Genomic DNA, 16,541 nt, shown 5'->3' with positions numbered 1-16,541 from the left:
CTTTAGTGGCATTCCTGAAATTAGTTTTCAAAACTAAATTTGTTGAGGCTATTTAACTATTGCTTCTGTCATGCAGTGATTTAGCAGCAGGTAATGTCGTAACAGTGTTTAGAATGTGGCATGAAATCTTTACTACATTGAAGTTTTAAGTTAGAAAGAACAATATTGTCTTTTGCAATCCAAACAATCCTTTCCAATATAATCTTATATGAAATCTTAAATAAAAATCATATTAGCACAGTACGGTTAAATTAACTGTGTAAAAGGAACTTGTAATGTCATCGATTGACACGATTATAACCTGTTACAGTCTATCTATAAAACACCTTAAAAAGCAGGTCTCTCTGTGCTTTACATTATTGGCATTAATTAATGGTGGTTTTAAGAGTTTTAAAAGCAAACACTTATTTAGTCAAAATCCACCTTTGGATAAATTCAGAAAATGCTCAAAAGCTCATGAGCCCAAGGTTTAGTTCACAAAGTGCCGAGAGTCCTACTAAAAAGTGCATTCAAGTAGATTCTGGTGATTGAGATTATTAATGGGCATACAAAATCAGGTGGTGAGTTTTTGTCTCTACCTAAAACGAATGTAATTATTTTCTTAGACCAAAACATTTCAGGCAAGGTAAGCTTTTTTTTAATATCTGAACTGACCAGAACTTTTTGGTTCCCAGCTTTAGTTTGTATCTCCTATTTGTCTAAAGCAAGTCACAAGCATTCATATTTCAGCCAAAAGTTCAAAGGTTCCCCTTAAAAAAGCTTCCTAATCTCTTTCTCTATTTTCTGGGCCTTGGTCTTGTTTTTTTTTTTTTGTTTCTTTTTGTTTATGGGCTTCACACCACTTAAGATTTTATCTCTTTATTTTACATTAATAAAGGTTTAATGATAATCTGTTTGCCTCAGCCTTTAGGCTGAGCAAAACTGAATCAAACAGAGTGGGATTCTTATCTTACTTAGGGTTTTCCCCAATTCAGCAAAAATTAATCCCCTCAAATATTTTGCTGGTGTTTCTCCCTGAAAGAGGCACCTCCAAATCTTTTACCCTGTAGGAGACCCCCTACAAAATCATTTTAAAAATCTGATAGAGGGTTTTTATTTTTTGTGTTTTTTTTACTTCTCTCTCTTTTCTTTCTTTTGTTTCTATTTGAAAGGCTGGGCGGTAAAGCAGGGCACCCATTTTTCTTTATCTGTCGGAGAAAAGCTTCCTCTAGTCTTTGGTGCTTACAGTAATTAGGGAATAGAACTGTTTCTGATTTCTATTTCATTCTCTTTCTCTTTAGTCTATTTTCTTGTTCATCTAGAACAACTTCTGATTTCACATCTGCCAATTTACCCTTGTTCTCATTAAAACTTCAACTGAAAAACCTTTCTTTCAATAAGTTTGACCCTACTTAGAAAGGCCTAGCAAAAATTCCTTCCATGCCTTGGTATTAATTAAAACCACCTTTCCTCTAGGCAGTTCCATTGTATAAAAATGATATAATAAAAGTAGGTAAAAAGAAATACAGTGAAAACAGAAACAAAGGGGAGGGAGAATGAAAGTGGGAGAAATGGTTACTTGCTTCGTAATCTTTAACTGTATGCTCATTGTGTGTGGGTACTCATATATTAGGTAACTAGTTTGGCTTTTATTTTCAAGTTCACTTCTTAAATCTTTATTCAGATTCCTTTCTTCCAAAATTGACAATACAGAGGGAACATCATACAGTTATTAAAACTAAGCAGAATACATCCATCTGGAATGCCTTTCAGGAATTCAGCCCACTAAGTTTTGCTATGGGTTTGATGATTCAACCCCCTAAGATCCAGCACAAGGAAGAATTTCCTCATTTTGCAGAACTGCCAAATCTCATTCATTGGAGCGAAGGCTCCTCATTTGGGGCTCAGTTTTAGACAGCTGTTTATCTGTTTAAAATTTTTTTTTTTTAAATCTCTCTCAGCAGAGGGAGTTTGTCATGATTTTCTAAGCAGCAAGTAAACATACTCCTTCCTTCCCCCATGAAGCTTCAGATTTTTGGTCAGTGTGCCTAGTTTTTCCTCTTCTTTTTTTTTTTTCTTTTTCTTTTTTCTACCTCAGCTACATCTCTTGGCTTCGTTTATTTTTTGGAGGCTCTAATTTATTTTCTTCCACTGAAACATTTGTCTAATTTACCCCCCTTGCAAAAGTCCTTGCTTTATTTTTATCTTCTTCCTTGTAAAGCTGTTCATCTAAGCTCCTCTTCACTTTTCCCCACTTTATTTTAAAATCATAATTATTAACGTTTAGTGCAGGCATTATGCCAAGTACCCTCCCAGCATTTTCTCCGGAGGGAGGCACCTTTATTATCCTGTTCGACAGATGAGAAACAAAGGCACGGAATTCAAGTAACTTGCATAAGGTCCGTTGGTGAAAGTGAAGCGTTATACCCAGCTATTGGCTCCAGAGGTAACGCACTTACAGAAAAAAAAATCTTTAAGAAGTTTTATTAGACACAAAGAATACCTGTAAACTATGTGCAAATTACAAAAAAAAGTTCGTATCTGTCCCACCATAAGACAAGTTTTTCAGTTTTCGCCCTTAAAAAAAAAATCCCTTTCCTATTTTTGAGCCTCTTGCCATTTAACACGGTTCCTCGAGGCCCCTCTTCCCACTTCGCTCGGCAAACGTGTCTTTTATTATGACTCAGCCCAGCCCGCTCCTTGCCAAGCGGCTGACGCTCGCGGCGGAGGCGCCGGGGCCGCCGCTCGGGGGCGAGGGCTCGCGCCGCGGCTCGCGCGCTCTCCTCCCGCTTTACGGCTGCTGAAAACCCGGCCCGCGCCCGGCAGCCGTACCGCAGACGAGCCCGCGCCCGCGCCCGCGCCGCTCAGGTAATCGGAGTCCTTCTGTTTTCAAAGTTTTGCCAAAACCAGCTCGGCGCTCTGAGGCGGCGCGGTCTCGGCCGAGCCGTCCAGCCCTCCCTCCGGCCCAGACTGGCGCTGCTGTGGCGCTGGCCGCACCCCTGCGTGGGTCCCGGGACGCCAACCCGGCGTCGGGAGCTGGGCGGAGGGGCGCTCGGGCGGCGGCGGGGCGGGGGCAACTTCGAGGGGCGGTGCACGGGGCACCTGGCTCTGGCCGCCCCCTACTCAGCTCCGGCGCTCGCAGGCCGAAGGAGTCCGCGTCTTTTCCTCGAGGCCCCCGCCCACCTCCCGAAGCCGATTGTCCTAAGAGCGGAGCCCAGGAGCTCCCGAGTGCCCTTTTCTGACACGTTCACACATGCACGCAAGCCAGCTGGGCTGCCGGACGCGGCACCCTAGCGGGACGCAGGTAAACACAACCGGCACCGCGGACCGGTGTTTTGGGGATGGCTCGCCCAGAGTGACGCCCCGCTTGTGGAATGCCGCAACAGAGGACGCGCAGGATGGCTTTCTCAAGGAAGTTTATGAGAAAGTGTTGAAAGAGCAGCCTGTGATTAGCGCCTGCGCTGGCTTCTACCTTAGTGTCGGCCTTAGTACACATTTGCCCTGCGGTCTCATTCTTCTGTAGCGCCAACCTCTAGCCCCCTGACCCTTTCGTTTTCCACATTCTTTAAGCTCTTTCCCCCCCCCCCCCCCCCCCATTTTCCCTCCCTTATTGGGTAGGATGTCTTTTGGTGTCTGTGTTCTTTTCCTCACTGTTAGAATAACAAGTTCACATACAGTATCATTTACTTTTCTATCGTCCCTGTGCTTACTGTTGCCTGTGTATCCAAGAGCAGAGTAATAGATCCTGGACCTGTTCGTGTATATCCTACTATCTCATTTAGCTATGCAGAACAGAAGACTTGGGTTTGTTAGAAACGTAGATAATGGTGCTGTTTGTTGATGGACTACATCTTGACAAACATAAGCAGTTATGTCACAGGTTCCAGTGGCATTCACTCCATTTAGTTCAATCCAGTAACAGTTGTTTGAATGCCAATCATGGGTAGTGGGTGACAGGTGAAGAGAAACAAGATTCGGTTCTTGTCCTACGGAGACTCAATCCAGGAGAAGGGCCCATAATTAGTACTGCAGTAGTGGTAGAAAGCTCTGGGTGAATGGGGGGAAGAAGATTAAGGAAAGGGTTGGGTTTTAAACTGGACTTTGATGTTTGAGTAGGATTTTCCCCATTTCTTTAAACCCTCCTAAGAATTCTTAATAGGAAGAGGGTATCATTCAACAGTACTTTCACCTGAAACTACTCAGAGCTTTTTCTCCCCTATAATTGGCAGTAATTGCTGATTTCAGGACTTCTGGGAAATATGAAAGTAACTCCTTCCCAAGAGTGATCTAATGTATTCCTGGTATCATACAAAGAATATTATAGACTTTTATTATAGGACCAACAAGGATGAAATGATCAGTTTATTAATTACTTACAAAAGCATTAACAGATTCGCAGAGACCTCAATATTTATTCATTTAGTTACCAAATGTATCAAATGCTTGATGTGTGCCAAGCATTGTTTTTGGCACTGGAATAAAGCACTGCCTTCTTGGAATATACATGTTAGTGGAGGGAGACAGTATATATAATAAATAGAAAAATATGTGGTGGTACTATAATAAGCGCTGTGGAGAAAGGGTGTGTATGTGTGGTGTGTGTTTAGTGGTTTAAAATAGGATTGTAAGGGAAGGCCTCCAGAGAAGGTGACCTTTCAGTAGACTTAGAGCAAGTGAAGGAGTTAGCCATGTGATATTTGGGGCAAGAGCTTTCTAGGTGCACAGAACAGAAAATGCAGAGGCCCTACATACCGGTGTGTTCAAATATCAGCAAAGAAGCCAGTGTGGGTGGAGTGGAGTGGAGGAAGGAGGGACCTAGGATGTGGTCTTAAATGAAATAGAGGCTAGATTGGGCGGAGGGGCGCTCGGGCGGCGGCGGGGCGGGGGCAACTTCGAGGGGCGGTGCACGGGGCAGAGTATTAGTATTACCAGAGTAATAGATCCTGGTTTAGTAAGCTATTGTAATGACTCTAGATTTTACTCGAAGTGATATGGGAAGCCTTTGGAGTGTTTTCATCAGAACTGGCAACTATTTGACACCATTACTCTGGCTGCTATGTTGAGAACAGATTGAAGGAAGAAGGCAAGGGTAGAAGCGGGGGTGCCAGATAGGCTTTTATAATAATCCATGTGACAGATGATGTTAGGTTAGATCAGGATGGTAACAGTGGAGATGGTGAAAAGTTAAGATTCTGGATGTATTTTGATGGTATAATCTACAGGATTTGCTGACAGGTTGTGTATGGAGTATGAAAGCAAAAGAAACTTAGGAAAGCTTAATTACCTAAGCAATGGAAAATACAGATTTCCATTTGCTGAGATGGGAAGATAGCAGGAGAAAGATATGGTGAGACTTAAGAATTTGTATTTGAACGCATTAAGGGTTAGATGCATTTTAAGTATCCAAGTGGGGATGTCAAACAGGCAGTCTGAAAGCCAGGCTAATGATATACATTTGGGATTCTTCAGCAGATAATGTATTTTAAAAGTGAAGAGATTGGACAAATTCTTAAAAAAAAATGTGTGGGGTTAGAAAAACTGAAGAGGACCAAAGATTGATCCTTGGGACACTCCCACATTATGAGATGAGAAAGAACCATCAAAAGATTCTAAAAATGAGCTGCATGCTTGATAATAGGAAGAGTTGGAGAGTGTAGGATCTTGGAAGTCAAATGAAGGAAGTGTTTGAAGAAGTAGGGGACCCGCCAACTGTTCTAAAGATGAAGATTGAGAATTGACTTAGCAAAGGAAATCATTGATGACCTTGATGATAGCAGTTTCCATGGAGTGGTGGGTGGTGAAAGCTTGTTTGGAATGTTTGAAAAGTGGGAGAGAAAATTGAAGGGGGTGATGGTATACATCCTTTGAAGATTTTTATTGGAAAGATAGGGAGAGAAATGGAGGGTGTATGATAGAGTTTTCAAGATGTGTGAAACAATGGTAGGCTGTTTTGCTAATGATAAAGAGCCCATAGACCTGGGAAATTGATGATGCAGGAGAAAGAGGAATTGTTCTCATGTTAAAGAGGATGCAACAGGAGAGGTTATCTATCACTAGGATGGGCTATTAATTGGTAGTAATAAGAGAGAAGGAAAACTGGACACAGATGCAGGTGGGGATGTGTGTGGATGTTCTCTTTGAATCACTTCTCTTTTCTCATTGTGATGAGTGGCAGACAGTTGTGGTACATTAGAAATTTGTGAGAAATATCTTTTCTTCCCATTTGGTTAGTGGTATATTTGGTGAGTATATACTGTGAGATTTCAAAAATTTCTTGAAGCAAAGAAATATGTGTTTGTTGAGGAAAGAAGAAGGGGAATTTCAGCCTTGGGTTCTGCTCGGGAGAAGATTCAGAAAGTTGAAATTATAGAATAAAAGTGAGCTACGGGTGAAGGAAGAAATAAGGTAAGCAAGATCATACCATGAAATCTGGGAAAGGCTATAATGAGGAAGATAAAAACATTGAATTTTATCTCTAGTGCTGTTAGATAACTACAGTAAAGTTCTAAGGGTATTATCATCATATCAAATAGATGCTTTAATTTTTAAGTACCAAGTTTGATCTAATGGAGAGCAGTGTTGTTGGTGGTGAATCTACTTATGGATAGGTGGTATTAGACCTGGAAAGAGATCTTAGCTAGAAACAGATTTCAGGTTGGATTTTGAAAATTATATAATGAGACTGGATTGGCAACAAATTGGGTATGGGGAAAGATAGCATTTTGACAACATTGCTGGTGGATATTGAGGAGTTTGACAAGATGTAGAGAATTGTTGGAGTTGGAAATAGGACTTGTTTGAGATGACTTTCCATCACTTACTTAGGGACCATTTGTTTATTTAATTCTAATTATAAAACAAGGTTCTGTCTGAGGTCTTGGCAGGAGATGGTGATACCAAGATGCAAATGACATAATCCCTGCCTTCAAATTACCATATCTAGTAGAAAAAAAAACAACACCAAAAGAATACACAAATATTCTGAGAAAATTGATAAGTACCTTGAGAGGTTTTAAAAAAAATTTATGGAAATTATCAGACACTCAACAGTAGAATAGTATAATGAATCCCAATGTTTTCATCACCCTGTAAAATCTCTCCTTTTTCTGCTGATCTTGTATGTTGTGGGAGAGTAGAAAATGCAGATTGTTTCAGTTTGTAGATCAGAATATGAAGACTTCATCGAGGCTCTCTTATATGGATAGGTAAAGGGACAACTGAACTGTATTGTAGTTGGTTCTAGTTCTGTACCTGCCAATTGCTTGCTGGGCAAATTTCTGTTACTCGTTTGATCTCTCTATTCTTCATTTTTTTGGTAGAGTGTGGTGTTATTCTATATCAGGGGACTGCAAACTATAGCCCTCAGGCCAAATCCAGACTTCCACCTGTTTTTCTAAGTAAGGTTTTTTGGAGCAGAACTACATCTATCAGTTTATTATCTGTGTCTTCATCTGTCATAGACTATAGCGTTGAGTAGTTGAGACAGAGATGCTGTGGCTGGAGAAGGCTCAAATATTTACTCTCTGATTTTTTACAAAATGTTTGCCAAACCCTATTCTCTGTGACCTCTGACATTCCTTTAGCTGCAATGTGTTAGTTAGTCATTAGTGTACCAAAAATTAGCAATCATAGCTAATATTTTCTGAGCATTTGCTAAAAGCTAGCACTGTTGTTTTGGTTTGTATGTACTAGCACATTTAATTTTCACCAAAACCCTATCAGGTAGGTCTTAATATTTCAAAAATGAAACTAAGCCACAAATGGGTAAGTAACTTGCCCATGGTTATATAGTAGTAAGTAGTGGACCAGGCAGTCATGTTACAGCATCCATATCTGTAACTATAATGCTACATTCTTTTTAGATACATAGGAAAAATATATATGAAAATAATTTTAGCCAATGAGAGTATGAAAATTCATAAATCAATGCTTTGCAGTAAAGTCCTGTGTTGTGATTATATGTGTAAAGCCTGTAAGATTCTGACTAATCCTGAATGTGTATTACAGTTGAAGAGGTATGAAATCCTAAATATACCTGCATAGAAAATTCTAGTATGTCATCATTTTCTCGTGAGGCCTTATTTTTGAAAGAACACTTTAGTTTAAAAATTAAGTAAATGTAATATATTTTAGGAGCCTATTGTTGTTTCTTCTGACAATATTTATCAGTTTTTAGGAGTTCATACCTTTAGTAAATGACATGATTGCTTGGTGCAGAAAATTAGAAGTTAGGGGCCCAGAGTTCTAGTCCCAATTCTGTTCCCAGATAGTTTTTGTGCCCGTGTCTTCTTTCACCTTCCTTTTTTTTTTTTTTTTTTAACTGAAAAATGAGGAGGTAGCTCAGGATCATTTTAGTGCTTCTTACAGCTCAAAAATATGATTATATAATTTTTTTACATGGTATATTCAAAGAAATAGATAAGCTAGCAACATGGAAGAACGAGGTTTGTTAAGATAAAAATTTAAGCTCTCCTTTTTCCTTACACATACATAACGTATACAGATATGTATACACATAAATATGAGCAGTCATATATAGCTATGAAATCAATGTGATTTTTTAAAATATGTGATTTATAGTCATATTTGGTGTATAGGCAGTTAAATATCTGTCCTTATGTTTGTCTATTTTTGTATTTGTATGAAGGAATAGATAATTTTTCCCCGAGCCAAAAACATACAGTTACATAGAAAGTGAGTCTTGATGAATTCCTTGACCTCTGTGATCTGGCATATTGTCTCGTGTTCTTTTGCAAAATTTGATTCATTGCTCAATTTGTTTGCCATTTAAAAGCAAACGGTATGCTTGAAAGCAGGCTTGTCTGTTTTGCACTGTTGCATAGTATATTGATGTCAGACAAAATTGTAATTTAATTGTTTTGACATTTTGATCTGAGTGGTTCAGATAAGAAAGGTGATTTGTCTTGCATAGAAACCTAGTATTTTGAGCTCAGCATGATTTTCCCTACTTGTTTGTAAGTGTGGTTTCAATGTTTAAAAAGTTAAGTTTTAATCATAATGGGAATTTATGCTTTCAATATTAATTACCAAAGTATGGTTTGTTTAGGATATATTACAGATATTTTATTTTTAGATGCTTAGTCATGAAAAACTTTAGAAGAGCATGAGTCCTTTAAAAACAGATAATGAAAATTCTATACTTTTGACTTTTTCCATTGTATGTAATACCACTTATGAATGTTTTCTATATTAGAGATGGCTTTTTGCTTTTTTACAGACTTGGCATATAAAATTATTCATTGACTTCTTCAGTTTTAGGACTTTATTATATTGGTCCAGCCTTATTTAGTGGTAAATTTGTAACTGCATGAGTTGTGCTGTCTTATTCTAGTGCATTGAGTCCAATTATCGTTGGTAATAAAATAACCTCAAAGCATTCTTAAATGTACTTTGAATTTGTTTATCTTTTTACACTTAGAAACTGGAGAAAACACACAAAGTAGAAACACTTCTAAACAAATCATACTCTGTAAGTAGTAGTGTTTTTTTGTTTTAATTTGTTTTGTTTTAATTGTCAATTTAACACATTACTCAGTGATTTGACAACTTTTTGGGCATCTCCTGGTTTTAAGAAGCACTTATAGCTTAGCTCCCAGAGGAGACCATTCAGGTTTTTTTTTTTTTTTTTTTTTTTCCCCAAACCTAAAATTTTTTTTTTTTTTTTTTTTTTTTTTTTCACCAAACCTGAAACATATTTCCTGCTTGGCTTCAGAACTCTTCAGAACCAAAATAAATACCTTCTGGTGCACTGTAATACTTTTTTTGAAATGCTGGTTGTAGAAGTCAGCTTGAGATTTTTAATTACATTTAGGTGATAAAATCTTCCTTTATCCAGCCTTCTCAAGTGATGTGAATCTGATTGGGAATGACTAAAGGAGCCTCACAGTCTTGGACCCTTTTCCTAAATTTAACTTTGCTACATTCCCAGAAAACTTTAAAAATAAGAACTAGGCATTTTTAAGCTAATTATGCAGGAAGGCTATTCTTATGTATGTATGTTTGTGAAAATGCTTCAAGGCTTTACTGCTTCTTGTTGAAATGAGCCAGTGTGTGAATGATGTTTCCCTGGGGAAGCTCTGTTTACAGGAGGTACATGGTTCCTAGGATAAGCCTGTTTTTAGGAAGTCATAACTGAAATGATAGATTACTAGCAGTTATTCCTCTTCTAAGAATTTTCCTGAAGATAATTTAGTCAACAGGGTGTAGTGGCTATTTCAGAATTGGCCAGCTAAAATGATTTGTAAATCACCACCTTGTACCTGGAAAGTAAAATGCTGATTCTCCAGTTGTGGTACTCTGAGTTGTGTTGGAGGGTTTCAAGCCACAGATAAACATGGCCATCTTCTATGAATATCAGATTTACTAAAAAAATTTTTTTGGGGGCGCCTGGGTGGCTCAGTCGTTAAGTGTCTGCCTTCGGCTCAGGTCATGATCCCGGGGTCCTGGGATCGAGTCCCACATTGGGCTCCCTGCTCTGCGGGAAGCCTGCTTCTCCCTCTCCCACTCCCCCTGCTTGTGTTCCTGCTCTCGCTGTCTGTCTCTGTCAAAAAAATAAATAAAAATCTTTAAAAAAAAAAAAATCGGGGGGGGAAAAAGTGTTAATCTTAAAATCTTAAAAATAAATGGCCACTTATTTTACCAGAGAATGAATTTATTTGCAAATAGCAGAGGAATTACAATTTGGGACACATAAGTGATGGCAAACCATAGATAAGTCTGGAGGACATAGGTAGAGGAACTGTTTTTTTATAGAGAAAATGGAGGAAGTTAGGAAGGGCTGCTTTCAACAAAAATCTTTTGCAGGAAAGTGAGAGTTCAGGGTGGTGAGACTGAGAGTTTAGGTTTCTCATTGGCTGAGTTGTGGCAGTTTGTTATTGGCTAGGCTGTTGCTGGGCAAGGAGGAAATCTTCCTCCTTCTTGCTGGGGTTGTAAAGTGAACTTTCTACCCAAGAATGTGAAGTAAGCTTTGATGGCAAGTTTGTGCATGAGAGCTCTCCCTTCAGGGCTCCCTGACTCCATTTTAAATGAAGTTTCCCTTTATTAATTTTCATAGTAGTTAAGTAATTTAACTGGTAAATTAAATGTTTGAAAAAATAAATGAATGTGAATATGACATCAGTGTAAAATACATGATTTTTAAAATAAAATTCAGGCATTGAAATAATTTCTTGCCTATTTAGGTCTCTCAAATATATTTTCAGACCCCAGGAAAGGATATAGGTTGACATACAGATAGGCAGTTTGGTTGTCATGTTCACATCATGTTTAGTCCCATTAAGCTTATTGTATACTATCAAATATTCAGATTATTTGCCATTATCTACCTGCTTTGGTTTACTTGCTTTCCTGGTATTTGCCCACACTGATATCTTAGATTTGTGGGAATAATGTTCCTCTTTACTCTTCCATTTTCCTCCTATACTCCTGGCATTGAGATATTACGATTTCTGATATGCCTCCCACCCTCTTTTTTTACTTTTTATTTTGAAACTGTAGATATATAGGAACATGGACAGATGGAACAGAAAGGTCCTGTGTTCTCTTTATAGTTTCCCCCATTGGTAATGTCTTACACGACTATAATACAGTATTAAAACTAGGAAATAGACTTTGGTATAACATGTATGCAAAATTTTATGTGATTTCATCTCAAGTGTAGATTCATGCAGTTTACCACCACAATTAAGGTATAGAAGTATTCCATTACCACAGGATCCCCCTTAGAGCACCTTGCAAAAAAGATACTAAAAGAAGCAGAGATATTTAACTTAGTTAAGGAGTTATTCACTTTCTTCTTTCTAATTTTTGAGATATTTTTATGTACATGGTAGGTCATTTCATATTTGGGGCTGTGTAAGAGAAAGATGAAATACTATCAATATACTTCAGGAAAGCTTTAAATAGTTAAAATAGTCACAAATAAAGATATAGATAAAGTCATTTGTGAAAGATTTTGAAGGCTCAATCTCAAGTTTGTCTTCCAAAACTTGTGTTTTGAAAGGTTAGACATTAGACATTCATATGCCTGAAGATGGGGACCAGGATCTCTGTCTCTATGACTAATCCTTATTTGTGTCCTGGAATTGACCAGATGAAACTTAAAAGAGCCTTCTATTTCAACCAGCCTTCTATTTTCCTGTGGAACCCAGAATTGGAGGAAAATAACTTTTTAGCATTATCAAAACCACTGTTAAATGACATGGTGCCACATTTGATTTTATTGGTACGAATGTCTATAATAAGTACATGAGGTAACTTACTTATTTTGTTTAACCAACATTCTATGAGAATAATTATTTTATTACTAGGGCCTCAGAAATTCTTCTTGATAGATTTTCTCAGAGGTATTTCCAAAAAATCATGATCTGGGATTTTAGTGTCACATATTGTCATATGAATAGTATAAATGTATTGTTAAAGTACAGTTGTCATATATCTTATTTTAATAGCTTTAAAGGTATTTTTAGCTTCATTTTTTTGAAAATTTGTGATCTTAAATATTTAAAATAGCTGTCTTCTGTCTGGTTTTCAGCTGTAAGGCAGTAAATTAAACTCTTTTTGGAGTTTTGGAGATACTGTTGAAATTTTGTACTGTCATAGTAGTAGCTGCTTTTCCATTCGCCCTTTACCATTCTTTTTAGATTATCAGAATAAAGCAAAGAATTCCTATCTCTTTTCTCAGTTTTTGCTCTATTATCTGAATGTATTTCATAATTTTGTTATTGTAGTGATATTTACACATTAGGTCCAGGTTACTGTCATCTTCATTATGTTCCTTATCAATTTTCCAAGGTTAAAACATAAATATAACTATATATATATTTTTTTTACTTGCTTTACTAATTTTGAGTTGGGTGCATAGAAAGGACAAGGCAGAGAGTGAGCATATTCATCTTGTCAAATATATTTTATTCTTTTCCACCAGTTGAAATGATGTAATTTTTCCCCAAATCTTTAATTTCACTCAGAATGAAAAAAACTATTTTAATGGTTATTAAATGTTGAACATTTTTTAAGTTAGTAAAAAAACCTGATGCTGTGTATGTCTAGAAAGAAAGGGTGGCTTGGTTTCTACTTCTTCCAAGGATGACATGGTATATTGCCGTCTCTCTCTAACCTCTGTATCAGCCTTAATTTGGGAATGTTGGTGTGCATTCTACTAGTACTGAGGGTTTACTTTATTATCAATATTAGAGATAGTGACATTGGTGAGATTCAAGTGACTCGTAATCACAAGTTCTTCCCTTGAATGGAGAAAGTTGCTCTTGACTTCATTGCTGCCTGGTATATATCTATAAAAAAGCAGCTATTCTCTTATTTGTTCAGTATCAAATATAAAAATCTAATTGTGTGATTTTTCATATCATTCAACTCAATTCTAAAGCAAGCAGAAAACTACATAATAGAAGCTTGATGTGTTTGTATTATAATCTAGACATTTTCTTAGTATTTATCCAATTTGAACTACTCTAAACATTTTTATGATAAAAAAAATCACAATGTGTTCAGGACAAAGTAGTTATAAAACCTGTAAATGTTTGATAAAGAAGGACTGCCATTATACTAGTCTCTGTTTCTGATTAAAGAATTGCTGTTTCTCATGTCTTCTTTTTGTTTACATATTTTTGGGGGTAGTGAGAAAGAAATCTCTACCCATTTTTACAACACATATTTTGTCTGCATTGCTATTCCTTCACTTTAATTTAAAAACAAGAATAGTAGGATGCCTGGGTAGCTCAGCTTGTTAAGCGTGGGACTCTTGATTTTATCTCAGGTCATGACATCAGGGTTCTGAGGTCAGGCTCTGGACTCAGTAGGGAGTCGGCTTGAGATTCTCTCCCTCTCTCTTTGCCCCTCCCCTTGCTTGTGCCTATGCATGTGCTCTCTCTCTCTCTCTCAAATAAATAAATCTTAAAAAAAAAAACAACCCAAAACATTGAAACCAATAAAACATTGTTCATTAATGTAGTGCTATGCTAAGGGTAGTGGAGGGATTAAGGAAGGGCCTTGTCAGTTTGGTATCTGTATTTCCGTAGCTCACTTTTTTATGCAGTTAATGTACCTTTCTAGGACACCTGCCTTACCTCATTTCCTCCTCAACCCACTTATGTATGACCAACTTTCAGAATTTTAATTTATTTATTTATAAAGTGATACTAATAATAGTCCACTGTACAAAGATTATTGTAAGAATAAATTAAGATGGTATGCAGGGAAACTGCATTATCCTTACATACATGAGTATCTTTGGAGTTAATTGAGTCTGGTTTAAATCCCATTTTCCACCTCAGTATTCTACTATTCTATGATACTTGACAACTTGGTTGGCTTCTTTAAAATGGGAATTATTTTATCTACCTCAGAAGGTTGTTTTGAAGTTAAATCTGATAATAATGTATGTGAAGCACTTAGTACATTGCCTGGTACCTAATACTTAATAAATGTTATTTCTCTTTTTTTTCCTCCTTCCCTTTTCTCCATTTTCTCATTCTCCAACTGTCTTGGGGAAGGGGATCTGGTGAAATCAGATATGGGCTAGGTTGAAATTGTTTTCTGTGTTCTTTGCCAAGCCCCAAAGAAGGGACTTTCCTTTCCCAAAGGAAAGTCTTTGTTGAGGTTAGTGAGGGGGTTTCCTTGTGGGTGAAAGACTGGGGAGATTTTACAAGTCACCAACTACCAACAGTTGTCTGATATATGGTTGTCTAATACTGTCACTCCTCTGCTTAAAAGTCTCTGACATCTCCTCACTGCCTTTGGATGAAACTAAACTTAGCCTGCTGAACAAGACCCATTGTAATCTGGCCTCCATTATAGATTCCACCTTCATCCCCTGTCCCTTATCCTAAGCATAGTTTTTGATTGTAATTCCTCCACCCCCATCCCATGCTTGCATGTGTGTGTGGAGAACAGGGCACTCTGGCCTGAAGATGCTGAAGGAAGAGGTGTGTCCAATACACTTGGGGGATGTGTGGCACTGTTTCGTGCCCATTTGTATTTTGTGTGGATACTCTGCCTGGAATGCTTTTCTCCTTGCTGTAAATGATAGATGCTTATATATCCAGCAGTAGCCAGTTAAAGTATCTTTTTGTAAATGGCCACACCCCCATCCTCAGAGCTGGTCACACTCCCTCCCCTGAGGTCCTGTGTTCTCTTGTATATATGGCTGCCTTTATTAGCACGGTTTTCGTGTATCTTCCTTTTACCATCAAGTTCTGTTTGCCACATGGGCAGAGACAATGTCTTTTAATCTTTGCCTCCTTATTCGTTTATCATTACATTTCCAGAGCATGCTTACTCAACTTTTTAGACGAATTTATCTTCATGACAAAGCTAAGTGCCCTATAATGTGCTGTACACACACATAGCAGGCCAAACCAGAGCTACTCCTGAATCCCTCCCCCCCCCAGCTCCCTATGTGAAGATGTAACTTCCACAAGTAGATTGTAATCTTGTGAGTGTACTCTATACTTACCCTTGTCAGGCACACAGAGGATGCCTAGGCTAACAGCAGATAGGATTGGTGGTTGAAAGTACAACTTCATTATGTCATTTCACTGCCTTTTGCTGCTTAAGCAAAGTTGGTGTACTGAAAGGAGAAGATAGATTTATAGATAGAATCACTTTGTCCAAAAGCGTCTGAGAACAGCCAGTAGGGCTAGGTTTTGCCCCTTTGCAAGCTTATGAAAGAGGATAGCACACCGTGTGTGTGTGAGTGTGTGTGTGTGTGTGTGTGTGTGTGTGTGTGTCTTGGGGGAATGGATGGGTGGGTGGGAAAGTGGAGCAGGAATGAGAAAGATGATGAATCCTAGGGTCATACAGGGGAAGTCTGTTTCTAAGTAGTTCTCAAAGACACTTGAAATAAGTAGTTAAGAAGAACTTTGCGAGTATAAAAGGTGTTCAAAGTAGAGCTAACAGAACGGAATGCATGAGAGTCAATAATAAAATTGGAGTTGAAATTATAAATGGGTCACATGTAGGTCTCAGGAATGCCACCTACTGGGCCCATGTTCACCTTTTGGGATATTTATTGTCCTGAAGTTACACTGCACAGTAGGGAGGCATGGGGAAAAAGATACAGAAAGATTAAATCAGTTTGTTTTTTCCCCAAAATGAGTTTTGGGATATATGGCCTGAAACATGGTTTGTGGACAGATCTAGGAAATCTGGGGTTTTTATAGTGATAATAGGTAAGTGGAGACCATTTGGACCTAGGATTCAGTTCAGTTCAGCTAACTTCAGTAAACACTGAGAGCTATTCTTGGCTGAGAAAAAGAAGAATATTCTGATTTGCCCTTCACAGAGCTTGTGTTGTAATTGGAGGAGTGAGAGAATAATTACTAAAAGGTAACATAGTGTTTTGTCTTGTTATTTTTTTTAAATTCACAAAACTATGGTTTTATCTGAAACACTGATTTTATTTTATTACATAGATTGGAGAGATGATGATTTAATGCTGATATTATTAGATAGTAGTACCTTATAACATATTTTTAGGATTTGCTTTTCCAAAAGTTTATTGTGCTTACTCTGTTTCCAGATTG

The 16,541-nt window shown here is 37.8% G+C and overlaps 1 long non-coding RNA gene across 1 annotated transcript in view; it reads left to right on the top strand.

Annotated features, from left to right (window-relative positions):
- The first annotated feature begins 2,781 nt into the window (after window positions 1-2,781).
- LOC110591730 overlaps window positions 2,782-16,541 on the top strand; it is a 290,114-nt gene continuing 276,354 nt past the window's right edge. The window contains exon 1 of the long non-coding RNA XR_002481047.1: window positions 2,782-2,847. This is a non-coding gene — a long non-coding RNA (uncharacterized LOC110591730). The remainder of the gene's footprint in view (window positions 2,848-16,541) is intronic.

The sequence above is a fragment of the Neomonachus schauinslandi genome, chromosome 1 (assembly GCF_002201575.2).
Source record: "Neomonachus schauinslandi chromosome 1, ASM220157v2, whole genome shotgun sequence".
Taxonomy (NCBI): domain Eukaryota; kingdom Metazoa; phylum Chordata; class Mammalia; order Carnivora; family Phocidae; genus Neomonachus; species Neomonachus schauinslandi.
This window is presented reverse-complemented; position numbering and strand designations above follow the sequence as displayed.